A 9,263-nucleotide genomic window follows, 5' to 3' on the forward strand; every position below is an offset into this window, starting at 1 on the left:
CTTTTGTTTATTGCTAGCGCGTAATTGTATAGAAAATCTCCTTTGTAGTTGCAGTCTTTCATTGTTGTACAGTAAAACAGCTGTGGCATGCATGTAGATTTGCACTAAGTATTTCGAAGCTACGCTTGAAATTAACTAGATATTATTTTCAGTGCTATGTTAATGTGTTCCCCTATTTTGCTCTTCAAATTGTGTTTTTCTGTGTTGTCGTGTGAAATATTGTGACAATAATGGCGTGTGAAAAACGTAACACTAGGCTCCAAAATAAAAGACTCAAACTACGGAAGTCACTAACTACTGATAGGGATAGTTAGCAAATGAAAGATTTTAATAGAGAACAAACACTGTATTTACCTTAATAATCATAATATATATATCAGTTCAATTTCAAAACTCCGCCATCTCTCTCCCCACATCCACCACTGCTGGCGGCTCACCTCCAACTGCGCAACGCTACGCACTGTTCACATCCAGCTGCCGCTGCCCAACACTACAATGGCAGACAACAATGCAAACTAACCACAGACTGCACACAGCACAGCCAGTGATTTTCATATAGAGGCCAACGTAACGTTGCCAATAAGAAAACATAAACAGCCTACTTACATATTGTAAAGGGGGACTGTGATTTTAGTTTCGATAGTGTCCACTAGAGTGCACTAAAGTAATAGAATGTTTTTCATAAACTGTTCTAGTATTTTCATCAAGTGTTATTATGTCTTTTTGTGTAGGTAAAATATTATAAATGTGTTTTAGCAATATGAATGATGCGAGAGTATGGTTTAGGGTTAATATGAAGATAATTGTTTAACGATTTGTGTAGTAGGATTTAGTGTGGGAACATTTCGAAGAAGTATGGATATGGACAAAGGGGATTTTTGTAAAATAGATTTGTAAAGTAAGTTTATGGTAAAGGGAAAATTAATTCCGGTATAAATAACAATAGTAAATAGCTTTATGCAGTAGTAAAACTTCAGCGTATTAGATAATTACGTCGGTAAAAAGTGCAGTCCTTAGGTTCACTATTTTGCGATTGGTTATTGATGAAAAGCGCGGATTGACGCGGGAGAATGTTGTTTAGCAATTGGCTGTTGAGTAAACTGACCAATAGTACATCAATATTCTTCGCGCGCCTTTCTCTGTTGGTAGAGGAGACTTAGAGTATTCTAGAGAAGAATCGAAGCCTAGCCATAAAAGAGATCGGACGTGTGTAGTAGTAGTTCCGATGGAAACGATAAGTAGCCGGATCTAGCAGTGTTTCATACATAAAAAGTGTTGGAAAGTGACGACATAATTATTCCGACGGGCGTGAAGAAATTTCGGAATTTTTAAGTGAATTTTGTGACGAGAAAAGACATATATTCCACGTGGCGTATTGAGCAGGTCGGTGGCTAAAAACTGTGACTGCATTTGGTACCGATAGACTCAATATTTGGCGAGCATTATCAATCAAAAACAATCAGTATTTTTATAGCTATTACGTTTCCGGGAAATGCAACACCATAAGCTTGCTAACATGAGTTAAAGGGATTATGAGTGACTGTGTTAAGACTAGCACGGGCTTGTCAGTGATACTTGTTCACCTAAGTTTCAGAATATATTAATTGAGGACAAATTTCCAACCTTTCATTTGTGTGAAAACTTTCTCCCGAAACGTAGATTAGTGACTTTAATTGCAGCCTGGTTCACGTCGAAGTACAGTAGGTATCACTCGGCTTTCCTACTGATGATCTGCTAAGACAATGTTCACAGATTGGTGCAGGTTCGTCGTAAAGGGACGGAAAGAACCGCAGCGTGGACAGCAAATAAAAACTGCACTTAACTGCAAAACGACAGTTTCAGTATCACCGTATTTTGGCAATACAGTACAGCTGTCATAATATCATAGTATGAGTGCCCGAAGAGCACTGTCTCTGTCACACGGAGGAAAAAGTGGAAATACGGACGTTGCACGGAATAGTAACGTTGGTGTGGTCGTCTTTCCGATTATTGAAAATTCTGCGTCTGATACAGATCAGGCGTTATATATTGCCAGTAAAATATGTGGTGAAATTTCAGTTCCTTATAACCTAGAACAACATTATAATGTGTCGGTAATGTCTTACTCTATTTTTGTGATATCTATAAGTATTTATGTATGTCCGTTGAGCAATTGACACAGCGTTCAGCAGCCAAAGCCATGGAGTCCCCTGTTGTAGTAGTGACTACACTGTGGGCCATACCGTACTCAATCTACCTATTATGCTGACTTTTATTTAACTCGACTGGATAGCGGAGACGACGATGATCGGCTCGAGAGGTTACAACGTAACCGTAGTCTCTTTCCCGTGCTACCTAATTTAGCGATAAGAATTTTTTGTATTCCAGCCTAAAATGTGACTAGCGAAAGAAATTTCAGTGCGGCATGGAGTATTATCTCGGGCCGACGAGTGGACTTGATCCGAAACGAGTCGATTCATTGTAATTACAGTGGCAGGGTATAATTAGGACATGATTTTGTTCCTGTTAGTTATCTCATTTCTTCCTTGGTGTAAGGTTATGGAGACGGTACCGACAGATACAGTAAGACTTTCTAGTTCATCTTTACAACCTGGTGAAACTGCTCACGCGATATTTCGGCAGATATCATTTGGAGACACTATGTAAGTTCTATAGACAAGAAATATAGAATGGATTTTACTGCGTATCGAAAATTATCTTCAATATAGACGTACAGCCAAATTTGAAACCACATAATTATGCAGAAAACATAAATTTTTAGAACAGGCAAAATGACATTACATGTAAACAAACCTCTGAGCACTGACATCATAGAAATAGCCATGTTAATTTCAATAACGAACCAAAACATGAAGATTAAAAATTGTGCAAGATTGTAAAATTATTAATTAAATTACTTTTGGAACTTTATGTGTCATGTGAAAACTTAGGAGCCTGAGACACTGACGTGCTTCATCGTTTTTTCTACGCCGAATAGAAATTAGCCATATTTGAAGTATGAAAATTGCGTCGTAATTTTGAATTCAAAAATATAGTTTATTCTCAAAACTTTCGCACCAAAATCATTTTTTATTTTTAAATCCTGGTAGGGAACATAAAACAGATGTAGTCTATTCGTAGTGAACACAAAACTGCAAAACATCTGTTTCACAGTCAGATTGGAAAACACGCCGAGGTCATATTAAGTATACCACTATCAACAAAATATAAACATCATTTTATCATTTTCACACAAAGAATGACCAGTAACCAAAAAATGGTTCAAATGGCTCTGAGCACTATAGGACTTAACATTTGAGGTCATCAGTCACCTAGAACTTAGAACTAGTTAAAACTAAGTAACCGAACGACATCACACACACCCATGCCCGAGGCAGGATTCGAACCTGCGACCGTAGCGGTCGCGCGGTTCCAGACTGAAGCCCCTAGAACCATTCGGCCACAGCGGTCGGCTAACAGTAATCACTTTAAGCATTATTCTCAACATGTATGTTTCACATTTGTCTAGTTTTTAAAATGACATTAATCTGCCGCAAAAGTGTATGAACAAAATCACATTAACAACTCCAGCCAGGACATGGAGGTTTCACGAGGTCTTTGACGCCTTGATGCAGACGACGCTCTTGGTTCTCAGGTATAGTAGGAAGTGGAATTGTTTTGGGAATCGCTCTAATAACTGTTGCCATCACTAATACACGTGAATACTGTACTCAGTAGTGGAAGTGTATCAGAACTTGGAAGTAAACCACCTGGTGAAAAATGACAGCATGGCCAAGACTTTTTATTAAAAGAAGAAAAAGCACTCCGTCATCAGGCCACAAGTGGCCCATCGGGACCATCCGACCGCCGTGTCATCCTCAATTGAGGATGCGGTTAGGAGGGGCGTGTGGTCAGCACACCGCTCTCCCGGTCGTTACGATGGTTTTCTTTGACCGGAGCCGCTACTATTCGGTCGAGTAGCTCTTCAATTGGTATCACGAGGCTGAGTGCACCCCGAAAAATGGCAACAGCACATGGCGGCCTGGATGGTCAACCATACAAGTGCCAGCCACGCCCGACAGCGCTTAGCTTCGGTGATCTGACGGGAACCGGTGTATCCACTGCAGCAAGGCCGTTGCTTTATTGAAAGACGAACGTCAGACCTGTTACGAGAACTTATTTTTATAAACTTGCACAAGAAGCAACAGCAGTAGCAGCCTGGGAGACATCGCCCAAAACTTCAACAACGCCTTCTTCACTTCCTCCAAATTTAAATACCTTAGGGTAGAAGACGAGTACTGGAATCTGGCCATACCAAAAGGTATTAGGACATGTGAATGTAGTGACGTTAGAGTGGTCAAGTTCACGTAAGTACCTTTGAATCAAGAAGCATATGGTGTTATAAGAAACAGTCATATGAGTTTTAAGTACCATAGTTACAAATGTTGGTAGTCACTAGAGTCCCTGTGAAATGCAAAACTACACTCCTGGAAATTGAAATAAGAACACCGTGAATTCATTGTCCCAGGAAGGGGAAACTTTATTGACACATTCCTGGGGTCAGATACATCACATGATCACACTGACAGAACCACAGGCACATAGACACTGGCAACAGAGCATGCACAATGTCGGCACTAGTACAGTGTATATCCACCTTTCGCAGCAATGCAGGCTGCTATTCTCCCATGGAGACGATCGTAGAGATGCTGGATGTAGTCCTGTGGAACGGCTTGCCATGCCATTTCCACCTGGCCCCTCAGTTGGACCAGCGTTCGTGCTGGACGTGCAGACCGCGTGAGACGACGCTTCATCCAGTCCCAAACATGCTCAATGGGGGACAGATCCGGAGATCTTGCTGGCCAGGGTAGTTGACTTACACCTTCTAGAGCACGTTGGGTGGCACGGGATACATGCGGACGTGCATTGTCCTGTTGGAACAGCAAGTTCCCTTGCCGGTCTAGGAATGGTAGAACGATGGGTTCGATGACGGTTTGGATGTACCGTGCACTATTCAGTGTCCCCTCGACGATCACCAGTGGTGTACGGCCAGTGTAGGAAATCGATCCCCACACCATGATGCCGGGTGTTGGCCCTGTGTGCCTCGGTCGTATGCAGTCCTGATTGTGGCGCTCACCTGCACGGCGCCAAACACGCATACGACCATCATTGGCACCAAGGCAGAAGCGACTCTCATCGCTGAAGACGACACGTCTCCATTCGTCTCTCCATTCACGCCTGTCGCGACACCACTGGAGGCGGGCTGTACGATGTTGGGGCGTGAGCGGAAGACGGCCTAACGGTGTGCGGGACCGTAGCCCAGCTTCATGAAGACGGTTGCGAATGGTTCTCGCCGATACCCCAGGAGCAACAGTGTCGCTAATTTGCTGGGAAGTGGCGGTGCGGTCCCCTACGGCACTGCGTAGGAACCCACGGTCTTGGCGTGCATCCGTGCGTCGCTGCGGTCCGGTCCCAGGTCGACGGGCACGTGCACCTTCCGCCGACCACTGGCGACAACATCGATGTACTGTGGAGACCTCACGCCCCACGTGTTGAGCAATTCGGCGGTACGTCCACCCGGCCTCCCGCATGCCCACTATACGCCCTCGCTCAAAGTACGTCAACTGCACATACGGTTCACGTCCACGCTGTCGCGGCATGCTACCAGTGTTAAAGACTGCGATGGAGCTCCGTATCCCACGGCAAACTGGCTGACACTGATGGCGGCGGAGCACAAATGCTGCGCAGCTAGCGCCATTCGACGGCCAACACCGCGGTTCCTGGTGTGTCCGCTGTGCCGTGCGTGTGATCATTGCTTGTACAGCCCTCTCGCAGTGTCCGGAGCAAGTATGGTGGGTCTGACACACCGGTGTCAATGTGTTCTTTTTTCCATTTCCAGGAGTGTATTTGCAAATTTTTCTTATGGATCACAATTATGTCGCGATTAGACACTACCACCCAGGAACATACGTGCATAGCGTTACTAAATTGATATGTGTGTAGCTCCATTAGCTGGGCGGAGTATGTCAGGAGCGACAAAACTTGCAGACACACAGAGCTGCTACTAGAACGGTTGAACAGCACAGCATCGAGCGCTGCTCTCCCCACGGCGACTAGTTATATCACGGCCTCTCCGCTTCGAGAGTTCGCAGTCGGGCAAGCCATGACCGAGGGCGATGGGCTCGAGCTACTACGAGCGAGCAAAACGCCCTGTTGGCAGATTTTCATCTACATATATATCATACTCCGCAAGCTACCTACTGGTGTGTGGCGGCGGTACCACTATCTGATTCCTCCTACCCTGTTCCACTCGCGAATAGTGCGAGGGAAGAATGATTGTCGGTAAGCCTCTGTATTGGCTCTAATTTCTCGAATTTTCTCCACTTGCTCAATTCGCGAAATGTGTTTGGGGGGACGTAATATGTTGTCTCACTCCTACTGAAAAGTTCTGTCCCGAAATCTCGATAATAAATCTCTTCGTGATGCAAGTCTCTCTTGTAGCGTCTGCCAGTGGACTTTGTTTACCTCCGTAACGCTCTCTAGCCAGTTAAACGATCCCGTGACGAAACGCGCCGCTCTTCGTCGTATCTTCTGCATCTGCTCTATCAGTCCTGTCTGATAGAATACTCAAGAATCGGGCCAACAAGCGCCTTATAAGCCACTTCTTTCGTGGATAAGTTACAATTCCGTAAGATTCTTCCGATGAATCTGAGTCTTGTGTCTGCTTTTCTCATTATCTGTTTTATATGGTCATTCCACTTAAGGTCGCTCTGGATAGGTAGGCCGACATATTTTATGGCAGACGCTGTCTTCAGTTGCTTGTCATAAACAGTGTAGCTGTACAGTAGTGGATTACTTTTCCTATGTATGCGCAATATGTTACATTTATTTACGTTCAGGGTCAACTTTCAGATTCTGCACCATTCATCAATTCTCTGCAGGTCGTTCTACAAATTCTTACTATCATCCAGCGTTACTACTTTGGTATAAACAACTGCATCATCTGCCAATAGCCTTAAAGAGCATCCGACGCTTTCTGCTATATTATTAATATATGTTGTAAACAGCAACGGTCCTCTCACACTTCCCTGTGGTACTCCGCGTATTACCTTTATCTCTGTCGATTTAGTTCCGTTAAGAGCGACGTGTTGCGTTCTATCTGCAAGAAAGGCTTGAATCTAATAACAGGACTGCTTCTCTGGCTCTGAGCACTATGGGACTCAACATCTTAGGTCATAAGTCCCCTAGAACTTAGAACTACTTAAACTTAACTAACCTAAGGACATCACACACACACATGCCCGAGGCAGGATTCGAACCTGCGACCGTATAAGTCCCGCGGTTCCGGACTGCAGCGCCAGAACCGCACGGCTACCGCGGCCGGCCAGGACTGCTTCCGATACTCCGTAAGCTCGTATGTTTTACATTAAACAGCAATGCGGGACGGTGTCAAATACCTTACTGAAGTCAAGGAACACGGCATCAGCCTGAGCGCCGTTGTCCACTGCGCTCTGGATCTCAAGGAGGAACAGAGCGAGTTGAGTTTCGCAGGATCTCTCTTTGCGGAATCCATGCTGATTTTTATAGAGGAGCTGTTCATTTTCCAAAAAACGTCATAATTCTTGAGAATAAAACATGTTCCATAATTCTACAACCGACTGACGTCAACGATAAAGGTCTATAATTGTGTGGATCTGTCTTATGGCTTTTCTTAAAAATAGGAATGACCAGCGCATTTTTAGCAGTCGTTAGGTACCTCTCGTTGCTCAAACGAACTGTGATATATTACTACTAGAAGTGAAGCAAGTTCTTTCGCATAATCTTTATAGAGTCGCACGGGTATCTCATCTGGTCCTGAAGCCTTTCCGCTACTAAGCGATTGTAGCTGCTTTTCAATTCCGCCATCGGTTATCTCAATATCTAACATTAAAAGGAGGGATGGTGTTACGATCTTCCATGGTGAAACAACTTCGGAAGACGGAATTCAGTATTTCGGCCTTCTCTCTGTTATCTTGCGTTTCGGTGCCGCTGTGCTCGCTGAAAGAATGAATAGATGATTTTGACCCAGTTACTGATTTTACATACGACCAAAATCTCTTTAGATTTTTAATCAGGTAGGTTGAAAACGACTTACTTTCGAAATCATTGAATGCGTCTCTCATTGCCCTCCTTACGCTCATTTTCGCTTCGTTCAGCTTTTGTTTCTCAGTTATGTTTTTACTTCTCTTGAATCTAAGATGAAGTGCTCTTTCTTTAGGTAGCGCTTTTCTAACATGGCTAATAAACCTTGGTGGATCTTTTCCATCCCTTCATACCTTACTCAGAACATACTTGTCTAGGGCATATTGAACGATGCCTTTCAATTTTTTCCATTTGATCTCCACATCTTCGTCCTCATCACCGAATGTTTGATGCTGACTGCTGAGATATTACGAAATTTGTATCCTGTCAGCCTTGCTGAGCAAATCTATCTTCCTACATTTCTTAACATTCCTTGTAGGACCAGTCGTCATAGATGCTGTCACAGCATTATGATCACTGATACCTTCCTCTACGTTAACTGATTCGGTCTGTTTGTTGCCAGGAGATCTAAGACGTTACCCCCGCGAGTTGGTTCTCTAACTATCTGTTCAAGGTAATTTTAGAACAAGAGCTCCAGAACAATGCCACACGATTCCCTGTCTCTGGCACCAGTTTTCATGGCATAACACCCACAATCTAAAGCAGGTAAATTGAAGTCACCCCCTACTACAAAGGCATGATCAGGAAAGTTAGTAATGATATTCTACAAGCTCTGTCTGAAGCGCTCTACAACTGCAGATCCTGACCCAGGTGGTCTATAAAAGCGTCCGATCGCCATTTTTGACCGTACATTAATACCCAATTTCTCACAGATTAATTCACATTCGCAATCCGTCATAACCTCGCTAGATTTTATCGAATTTTTTACTGCAATAAACACGCCGCCACCATTGGCGACTAACCTATCCTTACCATAAACTTCCATTCTGAACTTAGGATTTCGTTGTCATTGACGTCTGGCTTCAACCCAGCTTTCTGTTCCCAATACTGTCTGTGCATTATAATCTTCAGTAAGCGATACTAATTCTGAGAACATTCCTTGGGTGCTCCTGCTGTTTACTAAAATCATTTTGATCTTTTCTATCTCTGATCTGCGAGGACCAAGATTCGCTGAGGTCGCTGTGGCTGATTTAAGAGGCAAATCGTGTTTGCTCTCAAGGGAGGGGTCCTCTAACCTAAAATAGCACCACGTGCACGCCACA

At 43.9% G+C, this 9,263-nt stretch overlaps 1 pseudogene; it reads right to left on the reverse strand.

The window, feature by feature from the left end:
* Window positions 1–4,001: 4,001 nt before the first annotated feature.
* LOC126177809 (5S ribosomal RNA) lies at window positions 4,002–4,119 on the reverse strand (annotated as a pseudogene).
* Window positions 4,120–9,263: the final 5,144 nt, after the last annotated feature.

Source organism: Schistocerca cancellata, chromosome 3 (genome assembly GCF_023864275.1).
Source record: "Schistocerca cancellata isolate TAMUIC-IGC-003103 chromosome 3, iqSchCanc2.1, whole genome shotgun sequence".
Taxonomy (NCBI): domain Eukaryota; kingdom Metazoa; phylum Arthropoda; class Insecta; order Orthoptera; family Acrididae; genus Schistocerca; species Schistocerca cancellata.